Below are 14,793 nucleotides of genomic sequence, written 5' to 3'. Positions count from 1 at the left end.
CTAGAGATTACTCCAAGAATAAGACCAAAAACCAGAGGCAAGAGGCTTAAGCCTGAATCCTGAGAACACCAGAGAACTCCTGACTCCAGGGAACATTAATCAATAGGAGCTCATCAAACGCCTCCATACCTACACTAAAAGCAAGCACCACCCAAGGGTGAACAAGTTCCAGAGCAAGACATACCACACAAATTCTCCAGCAACACAGGAAAATAGCCTTGAGCTTCAATATACAGGCTGCCCAAAGACACTCCAAACCCACTGACATCTCATAACTCATTACTGGACACTTCATTGCACTCCAGAGAGAAGAAATCCAGCTCCACCCACCAGAACACCGACACAAGCTTCCCTAACCAGGGAACCTTGACAAGTCACCCGTCCAACCCCACACACAGCGAGGAAACTACATAATAAAGAGAACTCCACAAACTGCCAGAAGAGGGAAAGGCCACCCCAAACAAAGCAATATAAGCAAGATGAAGAGGCAGAGAAATACCCAGCAAGTAAAGGAACAAGATAAATGCCCACCAACACAAACAAAAGAGGAAGATACAGGGAATCTACCTGATAAAGAATTTCTAATTTTGATGGTGAAAATGATTCAAAATCTTGAAAGCAAAATGGAGTTACAGATAAATAACCTGAAGAAAAAGATTGAGAAGATGGAAGAAAGTTTTAATAAGGACTTAGAGGAAATAAAAAAGAGTCAATATACAATGAATAACACAATAGATGAGCTCAGAAACACTCTGGAGGGAACAAACAGTAGAATAACAGAGGCAGAAGACAGGATAAGCGAGCTAGAAGATAGAATTGTAGAAATAAATGAAACAGAGAGGAAAAAAGAAAAACGAATTAAAAGAAATGAGGAAAATATTAGAGACCTCTGGGACAATGTTAAACGCTCCAACATTCGAATCATAGGAGTCCCAGAAGAAGAAGACAAAAAGAAAGACCATGAGAGAATACTTGAGGAGATAATAGTTGAAAACTTACCTAAAATGGGAAAAGAAATAATCACCCAAGTCCAAGAAACCCAGAGAGTCCCCAACAGGATAAACCCAAGGCAAAATACTCCAAGACACATATTAATCAAATTAACAAAGATCAAACACAAAGAACAAATATTAAAAGCAGCAAGGGATAAACAACAAATAACACACAAGGGGATTCCCATAAGGATAACAGCTGATCTTTCAACAGAAACTCTTCAGGCCAGGAGGGAATGGCAAGACATACTTAATGAAAGAAAGTAACCTACAGCCCAGATTACTGTACCCAGCAAGGATCTCATTCAAATATGAAGGAGAAATCAAAAGCTTTACAGACAAGCAAAAGCTGAGAGAATTCAGCATCACCAAACCAGCTATCCAACAAATGCTAAAGGATTTTCTCTAGACAGGAAACACAGAAAGGGTGTATAAACTCGAACCCAAAGCAATAAAAAAAATGGCAACGGGATCATACTTATCAATAATTACCTTAAACGTAAATGGGTTGAATGTCCCAACAAAAAGACAAAGGCTGGCTGAATGGATACAAAAACAAGAACCCCATATATGTTGTCTACAAGAGACCCACCTCAAAACGAGGGACACATACAGACTGAAAGTGAAGGGCTGGAAAAAGATATTCCATGCAAATAGAGACCAAAAGAAAGCAGGAGTAGCAATACTCATATCAGATAAAATAGACTTTAAAACAAAGGCTGTGAAAAGAGACAAAGAAGTAAACTACATAATGATCAAAGGATCAATCCAAGAAGAAGATATAACAATTATAAATATTTATGCACCCAACATAGGAGTACCACAATATGTAAGACAATTACTAACAAGTATGAAAGGGGAAATTAACAACAATGCAATAATAGTGGGAGATTTTAATACCCCACTTACATCTATGGATAGATCAACTAAACAGAAAATTAACAAGGAAACACAAACTTTAAATGATACAATAGACCAGTTAGACCTAATAGATATCTATAGGACATTTCACCCCAAAACAATGAATTTCACCTTTTTCTCAAGCGCACACGGAACCTTTTCCAGGATAGATCACATCCTGGGCCATAAATCTAGCCTTGGTAAATTCAAAAAAATTTAAATCATTCCAAGCATCTTTTCTGACCACAATGCAGTAAGATTAGATCTCAATTACGGGAGAAAAACCTTTAAAAATGCCAACATATGGAGGCTGAACAACACGCTGATGAATAATGAACAAATCATAGAAGAAATCAAAAGAGAAATTAAAATATGCATCAGTTCAGTTCAGTCGCGTCCAACTCTTTGCGACCCCATGAATCACAGCACGCCAGGCCTCCCTGTCCATCACCAACTCCCAGAGTTCACTCAAACTCATGTCCATCGAGTCGGTGATGCCATCCAGCCATCTCATTCTCTGTCGTCCGTAGAAATGAATGAAAATGAAAACACAACAACTCCAAACCTCTGGGACACTATAAAAGCAGTGCTAAGGGGGAAGTTCATAGCAACATAGGCACACCTCAAGAAACAAGAAAAAAGTCAACTAAATAACCTAACTCTACATCTAAGTCTGGAAAACCCCATGAATGGAGGAGCCTGGTAGGCTGCAGTCCATGGGGTCGCTAAGAGTCGGACATGACTGAGCGACTTGACTTTCACTTTTCATTTTCATGCATTGGAGAAGGAAATGGCAACCCACTCCAGTGTTCTTGCCTGGAGAATCCCAGGGAGGGCAGAGCCTGGTGGGCTGCCGCCTATGGGGTCGCACAGAGTCGGGCACGACTGAAGTGACTTAGCAGCAGCAGCTACATCTAAAAAAAAGGAAGAAATGAAGAACCCTAGGGTTAATAGAAGGAAAGAAATCGTAAAAATTAGGGCAGAGATAAATGCAAAAGAAACAAAAGAGACCATAGCAAAAATCAACAAAGCCAAAAGCTGGTTCTTTGAGAAGGTAAATAAAATTGACAAGCCACTAGCCAGACTCATCAAGAAACAAAGGGAGAAGAACCAAATCAATAAAATTAGAAATGAAAATGGAGAGATCACAACTGACAACACAAAAATACAAAGGATTATTAGAGAATACTATCAGCAATTATATGGCAATAAAATGAATAACCTGAAAGAAATGGACAAATTCCTAGAAAAGTACAACTTTCCAAAACTGAACCAGGAAGAAATAGAAAATCTGAACAGACCCATCACAAGCACGGAAATAGAGGCTTTAATCAGAAATCTTCCAGCAAACAAAAGCCCAGGTCCAGACGGCTTCACAGCTGAATTCTACCAAAAATTTAGAGAAGAGCTAACACCTATTCTACTCAAACTCTTCCAGAAAATTGCCGAGGAAGGGAAACTTCCAAACTCATTCTATGAGGCCACTATCACCCTAATCCCAAAACCTGGTAAAGACCCCACAAAAAAAGAAAACTACAGGCCAATATCACTGATGAACATAGATGCAAAAATCCTTAACAAAATTCTAGCAATCAGAATCCAACAACACATTAAGAAGATCCCAGGAATGCAAGGATTCTTCAATATGCGCAAATCAATCAACGTAATACACCACATTAACAAACTGAAAAATAAAAATCATATGATTATCTCAATAGATGCAGAGAAAGCCTTTGACAAAATTCAACATCCATTTATGATAAAAACCCTCCAGAAAGTGGGAATAGAAGGGACATATCTCAACATAATAAAAGCTATATATGACAAACCCACAGCAAACATTATCCTCAACGGTGAAAAACTGAAAGCATTTCACCTAAAGTCAGGAACAAGACAAGGGTGCCCACTCTCACCACTACTATTCAACATAGTTCTGGAAGTTTTGGCTACAGCAATCAGAGCAGAAAAAGACATAAAAGGAATACAAATTGGAAAAGAAGAAGTAAAACTTTCACTGTTCGCTGATGACATGATCCTCTACACAGAAAACCCTAAAGACTCTACCAGAAAACTACTAGAGCTGATCAATGAATACAGTAAAGTTTCAGGATATAAAATCAACGCACAGAAATCCCTTGCATTCCTATACATTAATAATGAGAAAATAGAAAGGGAAATTAAGGAAACTATTCCATTCACTGTTGCAAAGAAAAGAATTAAATACTTAGGAATATATCTACCTAAGGAAACAAAATACTTGTACATAGAAAACTATAAAACACTAGTGAAAGTGATCAAAGAGGACACTAATAGATGGAGAAATATACCATGTTCGCGGATTGGAAGAATAAATATTGTAAAAATGAGTATACTACCCAAAGTAATTTATACATTCAATGCAATCCCTATCAAGCTACCAACGATACTTTTCACAGAACTAGAACAAATAATCTCACAATTTGTATGGAAATACAAAAAACCTCAAATAGCCAAAGCAATCTTGAGGAAGAAGAATGGAACTGGGGGAATGGAACTGCCGGACTTCAGGCTCTACTACAAAGCCACAGTCATCAAGACAGTATGGTACTGGCATAAAGACAGAAATATAGATCAATGGAACAAAATAGAAAGCCCAGAGATAAATCCACACACCTATGGACACCTTATCTTTGATAAAAGAGGCAAAAATATAAAATGGAGAAAAGACAGTCTCTTTAACAAGTGGTGCTGGGAAAACTGGACAGCCACTTGTGAAAGAATAAAACTAGAACACTTCCTAACACTATACACCAAAATAAATTCAAAATTGATGCTTTTGAACTGTGGTGCTGGAGAGGACTCTTGAGAGTCCCTTGGACTGCAAGGAGATCCAGCCAGTCCGTTCTAGAGGAGATCAATCCTGGGTGTTCATTGGAAGGACTGATGCTAAAGCTGAAACTCCAATACTTTGGCCACCTCATGTGACGAGTTGACTCACTGGAAAAGAGTCTGATGCTAGGAAGGATTGGGGGTGGGAGGAGATAGGGACAACAGAGAATGAGATGGCTGGATGGCATCACCGACTCGATGGACATGAGTTTGAGTGAACTTCGGGAGTTGGTGATGGACAGGGAGGCCTGGCGTGCTGTGATTCACGGGGTTGCAAAGAGTCGGACACGACTGAGCGACTGAACTGAACTGAACTGATGGCAAAAACCACCACGATATTGTAAAATAATTAGCCCCCCAATTAAAACAAATACATTTTTAAAAAATGTCTACAAACAAAAAATATTGGTGAGGATATGGAGAAAACGGTTCCCTTATACACTCTTGGTGGGAGTGTAAATTGGTGCAACCACTACGGAAAACAGAATGGAGGTTCCTCAAAAAACTAAAAATACAAATACCAGCAATTCCACTTCTGGGTTTTTATCTGGAAAAAAATGAAAATACTAAATTGAAAAGATACATACACCCCCATGTTCATATAGCACTGTATACTATCCAAGATATGGAAGCAACCCAAATGCTCAATGGATAAAGATGATGTGATTGATATTTATACAATGGAATATTACTCAGCCATAGAAAATAATGAAATTCCTACCATTTGCAGCAACATGAATGGACTGAGAAAATATTGTGCTTAGTGAAATGTCAAATACTATGATATCACTTATATGTGGAGTCTAAAAATACTACAAATGAATGTACATTTTAAAACAGAAACAGACTCACAGATACAGAAAACAAACTAGTAGTTATCTGAAGGGAAGAGAAAGGAGGGGCAAATTAGGAGTGTAGGATTAAGAGACACAAACTACTCTGTATGAAATAGATAAGCAACAAGGATATACTGTATACAGCACAGGGAATTATAGCCATTATCTTATAGTAACGTATAATGGAGAATAATCTATAAAAATACTGAATTGCTGTCTTATACACCTGAAATTAATACTAGAAATCAACTATTCAACTTAAAAATAAAATGAAAATGATCCAAGAAAAAAGATAAACTCTGGCATTTACTCTATAATGTGGAAATGGATGGTGCAGGAAATCCAAATAAAAACTCAGGCTTTTTAAAAACTTCATCAATGGAATGGATAAATAAGTTATAGTCACAAAATGGATTACCATAGGGCAATGAAAATTAACAGACTATAGCTGCAATCAATGATATAGTTAATTCTCATAAAAATAGTATTGACCAAAAGAAACCATACATAAAAAAGCACATACTGTATACTTCTACTTCCAGAAAGTTCAAAACCAGGCAAAACTAAATGATAATGTCTAGACTACATATTGAAATGGTAAAACTATAAAGAAAAGATTACCACAGAGGTCAGAAATGTAGGGAAGTTGTGATATGAAGGAGAAGGGGCTGGGGCTAGAAAAGCGACAGCAGTGCTCTTCTTCATGACCTGGATGGTGTTTGTTTTATAACCATTTCCTACCTACACATTTGTGCATTGCTCTGTTTTTTGAGTCATAACAAAAACTTTTTTAAAAAACCTTTTATCCTCAGTAGCAACAATCTAGACAATTACTGTAAGCCAAATGACCCCAAGTAATATGGCATAAAAATTGGTAAGCTTCACCCATTAACCTATTTGCAAAGGCTGTTACAATCTACTTTCCACCCCATTTTAGAAAATGCGAACATTTACCAGTGGGTCAGCCAATAAACCGGAGAAGGCAATGGCACCCCACTCCAGTACTCTTGCCTGAAAAATTGCATGGATGGAGGAGGCTGGTAGGCTGCAGTCCATGGGGTCGCTAGGAGTAGGACACAACTGAGCAACTTCACTTTCACTTTTCACTTGCATGCATTGGAGAAAGAAATGCAACCCACTCCAGTATTCTTGCCTGGAGGATCCCAGGGACGGGGGAGCCTGGTGGGCTGCCGTCTATGGGGTCGCACAGAGTGGGACATGACTGCAGCAACTTAACAGCAGCAGCAGCAGCCAATAAATATTAAACTCCAACAAGAGCAGTGAAAAAAATCAGAATTTGTAGCACTCCATCTAGTGGCAGGCTGTGTCCATCTCTGCTAAATTTAAACTTTACAGAGTCATGTACCCTTTAGGCACCCTTGGTGGGTAAGTATGTTTTCTTTAATCTGCAATGTGGTCACAGAGCATTACAGGAATTTATTTTGTAAATTTTCCACAAGCTCTTGACCAAAAACACAGAAAGTGCCAGAACTAGTAAGACCATGGTGGGAAAGATCTCAAAATTTGGGTGGGGAGAGTGACTGGACACAGATAATGACATTAAAGGTATTTTTAAAACAAGTTTTTGGTCTTATTTCTAGGAGTTTATCCTATACATATACAATTTTTATATACATAGGACATGAGAAAAAGGATTAAAAACAACTTAAATATACACAGTAGAGAAAACTGTTTAACTATAACTCAGTCTTAAAGTAGAGTCACATGCTTCCATTACAGGTCATATAGACGTTACATGTAAATTATGTGGAAATATTAGGCAGAAAGTATAGAACAAGGACTGTTTAATTGCATATATATGTGTATACATACATATATATATTTACTAACATATATAATTTATGCCTAGAAAATGTATGTAAAGAAAAATAGTAGCTACCACTGAGGATGGTATAGGGAAAGAGGATGGTTGGAGAGATTTTTTAATAGATACACCATTTGTTCCATTCAGTTCAGTCACTCAGTCCTGTCCAATTCTTTGCGACTCCGTGGACTGGAACACACCAGGCCTCCCTGTCCATCACCAACTCCCAGAGCTTAATCAAACTCATGTCCATTGCGTCAGTGATGCCCTCCAACCATCTCATCTTCTGTCGTCCCCTTCTCCTCCTGCTTTCAATCTTTCCAGCATCAGGGTCTTTTCAAAACAGTCAGTTCTTCACAGCAGGGAGCCAAAGTATTGGATTTTCAGCTTCAGCATCAGTCCCTCCAGTGAATATTCAGGACTGATTTCCTTTAGGATGGACTGGTTGGATCCCCTTGCAGTCCAAGGGAATCTCAAGAGTCTTCTCCAACACCACAGTTCAAAAGCATCAATTCTTTAGCGCTCGGCTTTCTTTATGGTCCAGCTCTCACATCCATACATGTCTACTGGAAAAACCATAGCTTTGACTGGACAGACCTTGGTCAGCAAAGTAATGTCTCTGCTTTTTAATATACTGTCTAGGTTTGTCATAGCTTTTCTTCCAAGGAGCAGGCCGACTCTGTGCAACCCCATAGATGGCAGCCCACCAGGCTCCCCCATCCCTGGGATTCTCCAGGCAAGAATACTGGAGTGGGTTGCCATTTCTATGGGACTAGCCATCATTATTACCAACACAGTAGTATATTTATTTTCGAAAGATCACTTTGGCAACTGTCTGGAAGATGATGACTCTAAAAGGGGAAGTGTCACTCCAACACTGAAAATAGAAATAAATAACACGATGATGTGATTTGAAATAGCACCAGCTACACAGAGTGGCTTGAACTTAGCAAGACAGACAGATGGCCTGGGTAGGAAGAGAGCCAGCTGGTCACTATTTTTGGTACTTTGGACAAGGTAGCATAGTTAGAGGAGACTTGAACTGGGATATACATCATTGTTATGTACCCCAGATTGTCTTGATTCCCCAGATTTTGCAACCAATACCAAAGGCACACTTTTTTTTAAGGCCTACAGCTACATGAATCTGAAGACATTTGACTGCAAGTTTCCATATTTCTGTTGTCAAGTGTCTAGAAGTGTCCACGAACTATGGTATTTTCATGGGTGAGAATTTTGAGAAGTTTTACAATTCTTCCAGGCTATTTGCCATCCTGGCAATATTTCCTTCCCCTCTTCTGGCAGGAAATGACCTTTCTGCATCTCAACCAGGCAAAATTCTGATCCTCCTTCAAAACTGAACTTAATTATTTCCTCTTCTAGCACATCATTGACTGGGGCAGTTTTGCAGGAGCTTAAACCTGTGGCTATAATATGCCTGGGGTCAATAATATGCTAGGCTATCACTCCACTTGGCTCATACTTTTATATCAGTACTAACTGGTTTGTATAATAATTCTCCATTTCCTTGCCAGTCTCTATATCTAGACCATGAGTTTTGATGACAGAAAGCATGGTCTTATTTCTCACCTTGCAGAGATTCTATAGCATAAAATAGTTCCGTGTATGAACCAAGCTGTATCAATATGAAAATCACAAACTGTATCACGACAAACAAAGCTAGAGGAGGTGATGGAATTACAGTTGAGCTATTTCAAATAATAAAAGATGGTGCGTGAAAGTGCTGCACTCAATATGCCAACAAATTTGGAAAGCTCAGCAGTGGCCACAGGACTGGAAAAGGTCAGTCTTCATTCCAATCCCAAAGAAAAGCAATGCCAGAGAATGTTCAAAGTACCACACAATTGCACTCATCTCACACACTAATAAAGTAAAGCTCAAAATTCTCCAAGTGAGGCTTCAACAGTACATGAACCAAGAACTTCAAGATGTTCAAACTGGACTTAGAAAAGGCAGAGGAACCAGAAATCAAATTACCAACATCTGTTGGATCATAGAAAAGGCAAGAGAGGTCCAGAAAAACATCTACTTTATTGACTATGCCAAAGTCTTTGACTATGTGGATCACAACAAACTGTGGAAAATTCTGAAAGGGATGGGAATACCAGACCACCTGACCTGCTGAGAAAGCTGTATGCAGGTCAAGAAGCAACAGTTAGAACCAGACATGGAACAATGGACTGGTTCCAAAACGGGAAAGGAATACAACAAGGCTGTATATTGTCACCCTGTTTACTTAACTTCTATGTAGAGTACAGCATGTGAAATGCCAGGCTGGATGAAGCACAAGCTGGAATCAAGATTGCCAAGAGAATACCAATAAACTCAGATATGCAGATGACACCACCCTTATGGAAGAAAGTGAAGAACTAAAGAGTCTTGATGAAAGTGAAAGACAAGAGCGAAAAAGCTGGCTTAAAACTCAACATTCAAAAAACGAAGATCATGGCATCCGGTCCCATTACCTCATGGCAGATAGGTGGGGAAACAATAGAAACAGTGACAGATTTTCTTTTCCTGGGCTCCAAAATCACTGCAGATGCTGACTCAGCCATGAAATTAAAAGATGCTTGCTCCTTGGAAGAAAAGCTATGACCAAGCTAGACAGCATATTAAAAAGCAGAGACATTACTTTGCTGACCAAGGTCCATCTAGTTAAAGCTATGGTTTTTCCAGTAGTCATGTATGGATGTGAGAGTTGGACCATAAAGAAAGCTGAGTGCCAAAGAATTGATGCTTTTGAATTGTGGTGTTGGAGAAAACTCTTGAGAGTCCCTTGAATTTCAAGGAGATCCAACCAGTCAATCCTAAAGGAAATCAGTCCTGAATATTTATTGGAAGGACTGATGTTGAAGCTGAAACTCCAGCACTTTGGCCACCTGATGTGAAAAACTGACTCATTGGAAAAGCCCCTGATGCTGGGAAAAATTGAAAGCAGGAGGAAAAGGGGATGACAGGAGAGAGATCAATCCTGGATGTTCATTGGAGGGACTGATGCTAAAGCTGAAACTGCAATACTTTGGCCACCTCATGCGACGAGTTGACTCACTGGAAAAGAGTCTGATGCTGGGAAAGGTTGGGGGCGCGAGGAGAAGGGGACGACAAAGAATGAGATGGCTGGATGGCATCACCGACTCTGTGGACGTGGGTTTGAGTGTACTCCGGGAGTTGGTGATGGACAGGGAGGCCTGGCGTGCTGTGATTCATGGGGTCGCGGAGAGTCGGACACAACTGAGCGACTGAACCGAACCGAACTGGGAGCTGGTGATGGACAGGGAAGCTTGGCGTGCTGCAGTCCATGGCAATGCAGAGAGTCAAACACGACTGAACTGAACTGAAATGATGGAGTCAAGATTTCCAGGTTTAAATCTCGCACTTATATGACGTATAACTTTGAGTAAGTCATTTAACTTTTCTGTACCTAATAAGTTCTCTTACCTGTAAAAATGGGCATAGTAGCAGTGCAGCTTTAAGTAATAGTCCTTATTTCTGTCTTTTAATTATATGAAGTGAAGTGAAGTCACTCAGTCGTGTCCGACTCTTTGTGACCCTATGGACTGTAGCCTACCAGGTTCCACCATCCATGGGATTTTCCAGGCAAGAATACTGGAGTGGGTTGCCATTCACTTCTCCAGGAGATCTTCCTGACCCAGGGATTGAACCTGGGTCTCCCACATGGTAGGCATTGTAGGCAGACGCTTTACCGTCTAAGCCACCAGGGAAGCAATGAAACTTGTCTCTTCTTATTCAAGGTTGATGTTTTTGGCTCAGTTCAAAATGTTGAGAGTTTTTGCTGTTTTCTTTTCCTTTTTAAGAAATGAAAACTGCAATTCAGGTCATCATATTCTATTTCTAAGAAACTAATATCCATATATCACTTACTAGTAGAGTGAGGATTAATTCATTAATCAAACTGACCATCAGTTTGTGTGCCAAGCTCTGCTATGATTATCCTGAATTACTGAAAAGTTTGATGTATGGAACATTTAAGAATTAATGGCCAAAATACTATAATACATTAAAAGAAGAATCCGTATAAGCAAATTTGAGCCCTAAACTGTTTTCATCAAGGATAGTGAAAAAAGAATATTTAAGTTGGTAGAATTCTAATAAATGAGCAATTTCAAAGTCACAAAATATTCCTAAATCTGACTTTGGTTAACTGTAATAAACTCATACAAGCCTTTTAAATTTGGGTATAAATTTAGATTATACTCACCTGGTTTTTCTTTTATCTTCTTTATGTATAATATCCCTGGGTATGGCTAAAAATACAGAGAATGTCTAATATGAATTTACACACAAATTTTGAACAATTACTTGGCAGTGGATTCCTTCAGATCACTGCCATCCATGTTTAACTCTCTACTGAGCAAGAAATTTCTAGTTTAATATCTATCCGGGTGACATTCAAGTAGTTGAAATTCACAGTGGTAAACCACAAAAAAAATAATTTTATTTACAATCATAAGCCCCATCACTGGCTGGGCTGCCAATCCTTTCTGTAATTCACAGGTGTCAAACTTCTGATCATCTCTCAACAGTACAGATTCAGAGATCTGATCGTAAAAAATAAAAAACACGAGTTAAGACAAATTGGTATACATAATTCCCTAGGTTCTCAGAACTAAATATAACTACAACACTTCTTTGACAAATGGTAAACAGCCAAACTATTTTAAATCACAAAGAATTCCAAATCCCTCACAGATAATACATATTCTGCCAACCGAGCTCATCTTTGACTTTTGAGTGAAAAGTAAATTATCTAGCTCTAAATCCTACATTAAATCTTGTCATACAGACTCAATATCTTGGGACGATGATGAAACATTATGCCTAGCACTGCCACCTACACAGACAGCAAACCGATTTTTTAACACTGCAACTGGAGTCAGAAGAACCCATGTTATGCTCCAGACCGGCCTGTTACCCGAAGCTCCTACCTCTCTGAAAGTTAAAATACGTTCAACAAATAAATGAGGGAAATAACGGCTGCTCTTCTTACCTAATTGGATTATATCAAATCAGTCTAAGGGGCAAGGTGGAAAAACATGAAAGTGCTACTCTGTAAATCTTTAACCACTATAAATTTGAGAGCTGTTACTAGGATTAGATGTTCAAAGAACTATCTGATTACTTGAATTCAATATAAGATTAATTTCTTAATATCTCTGTATTCTAATTAGCTAGAACAGTGGTTTTGAGGTGATATATCACCTGTAGAATTTAAAACAACAACAACAATAAAAACATACACATAGCCCAGTAGCTAGCATTACACACTCAGATTTAGTGAGTCTGAGGTAAAGTCCAGACTTTAATGTTTTTTTTAAACATTACACTTAGATTCTGATGTATAATTAACTAGAGACAATACAGGATCAGATGAGCACAAATGTGAACCAATTACTACTATTACTTCAACAGAAACTTGGCTGCATATTTAAATTTAAAACTATAGTTCAACTCGACTTTTATTTCATTTTTATGGGACAGGTATATTGTAAAATTTCATATGCCCAAAGGCAAATGATAAGTGACTTACAGTTATGAAGAAATGGCTCTCTTTCTTCCCACGCCTTTCCTGTGTCTATGTGTGTAGAAGAGTTTACTTAGATCGGCACATGGTTATACAAACTAACTCAATTTGGACAGTCTAAACTTGATTGATATGGGCTGACTTTAAAAAACAATATACATATCACCCAGTCACCTCAGAACTAGGCTTGGCTTCTTCTGTGGCTGGTTTAGATGCACCAAGAGTTGCAGTATCATTGCTGCAGTCAGGCATGAAGTGAAGTGAAGTCACTCAGTCGTGTGCGACTCTTTGCGACCCCATGGACTGTAGCCTACCAGGCCCCTCCATCCCTGGGATTCTCCAGGCAAGAGTACTGGAGTGGGTTGCCATTTATACCTCGGCTTTAATTATATAGAAAATCTTAACTCATGAGTATCAGTGAGTTAGGGGGGGAAAATTGTGTGTTTGTGTAGGTTTAAATAAAAGATGATAATATATGAAAGAGTTGTTTCCAGGTCAGACAAATGCAGATAACTATGTTGGAAAAAGGAAAGACAGAGGCTTGAATATTCTGGCAGGCAATGCCCAGCAATTCCCCCATACACTCTCCAACAGCTTCACGTTGTCGTGCCTTCTCTGACTACCCTGTATGAAGACTTCACTTACCCTTACCTGTCAAAGGGCTACCAGCTCCAGTAAGCCATCTTTAGCATCGCACGCTGAGGCAGTGCCAGGGAACTGATCACCCTTTTATTCAGTTTTCTATTTAGATGTTTGATATCACCCATCTGTAACTTGAGCAGGTGCTCTGTCTTGTTTTTCTCAGTTCTCAGTACTGATGCTGCTGCTGCTGCTAAGTCGCTTCAGTCGTGTCCGACTCTGTGCGACCCAATAGACGGCAGTCAACCAGGCTCCGCCATCCCTGGGATTCTCCAGGCAAGAACACTGGAGTGGGTTGCCATTTCCTTCTCCAATAGATAGGTTACCTCAGTTCAGTTCAGTCCAGCTCAGTTGCTCAGTCATGTCCAACTCTTTGTGACCCCATGAATCACAGCACGCCAGGCCTCCCTGTCCATCACCAACTCCCGGAGTTCACTCAAACTCATGTCCATTGAGCCGGTGATGCCATCCAGCCATCTCATTCTCTGTCGTCCCCTTCTCCTCCTGCCCCCAATACCTCCCAGCATCAGACTCTTTTCCAGTGAGTCAACTCGTCACATGAGGTGGCCCAAGTATTGGAGTTTCAGCCTCAACATCAATCCTTCAAATGAACACCCAGGATTGATCTCCTTTAGAATGGACTGGTTGGATCTCCTTGCAGTCCAAGGGACTCTCAAGAGTCTTCTCCAACACCACTGTTCAAAAGCATCAATTCTTCGGCGATCAGCTTTCTTCACAGTCCAACTCTCACATCCATACATGACCACTGGAAAAACATAGCCTTGACTAGATGGACCTTGGTTGGCAAAGTAATGTCTCTGCTTTTTAATATGCTGTCTAGGTTGGTCATAACTTTCCTTCCAAGGAGTAAGCGTCTTTTAATTTCGTGGCTACAGTCAGCATCTGCAGTGATTTTGGAGCCCAAAAAAATAAAGTCTGACGCTGTTTCCACTGTTTCCCCATCTATTTCCCATGAAGTGATGGGACCAGATGCCATGCCATGATCTTAGTTTTCTGAATGTTGAGCTTCAAGCCAACTTTTTCACTCTCCTCTTTCACTTTCCTCAAGAGGCTTTTGAGTTCCTCTTCACTTTCTGCCATAAGGGTGGTGTCATCTGCATATCTGAGGTTATTGATATTTCTCCCGGCAATCTTGATTCCAGCTTGTGC

The sequence above is a fragment of the Moschus berezovskii genome, chromosome 25 (assembly GCF_049115385.1).
Source record: "Moschus berezovskii isolate FMDL1 chromosome 25, NW_MosBer_1.0, whole genome shotgun sequence".
In the NCBI taxonomy this organism is placed as follows: Eukaryota; Metazoa; Chordata; class Mammalia; order Artiodactyla; family Moschidae; genus Moschus; species Moschus berezovskii.
The sequence above is the reverse complement of the archived record's forward strand: the minus strand, read 5'-3'. Positions refer to the sequence as shown.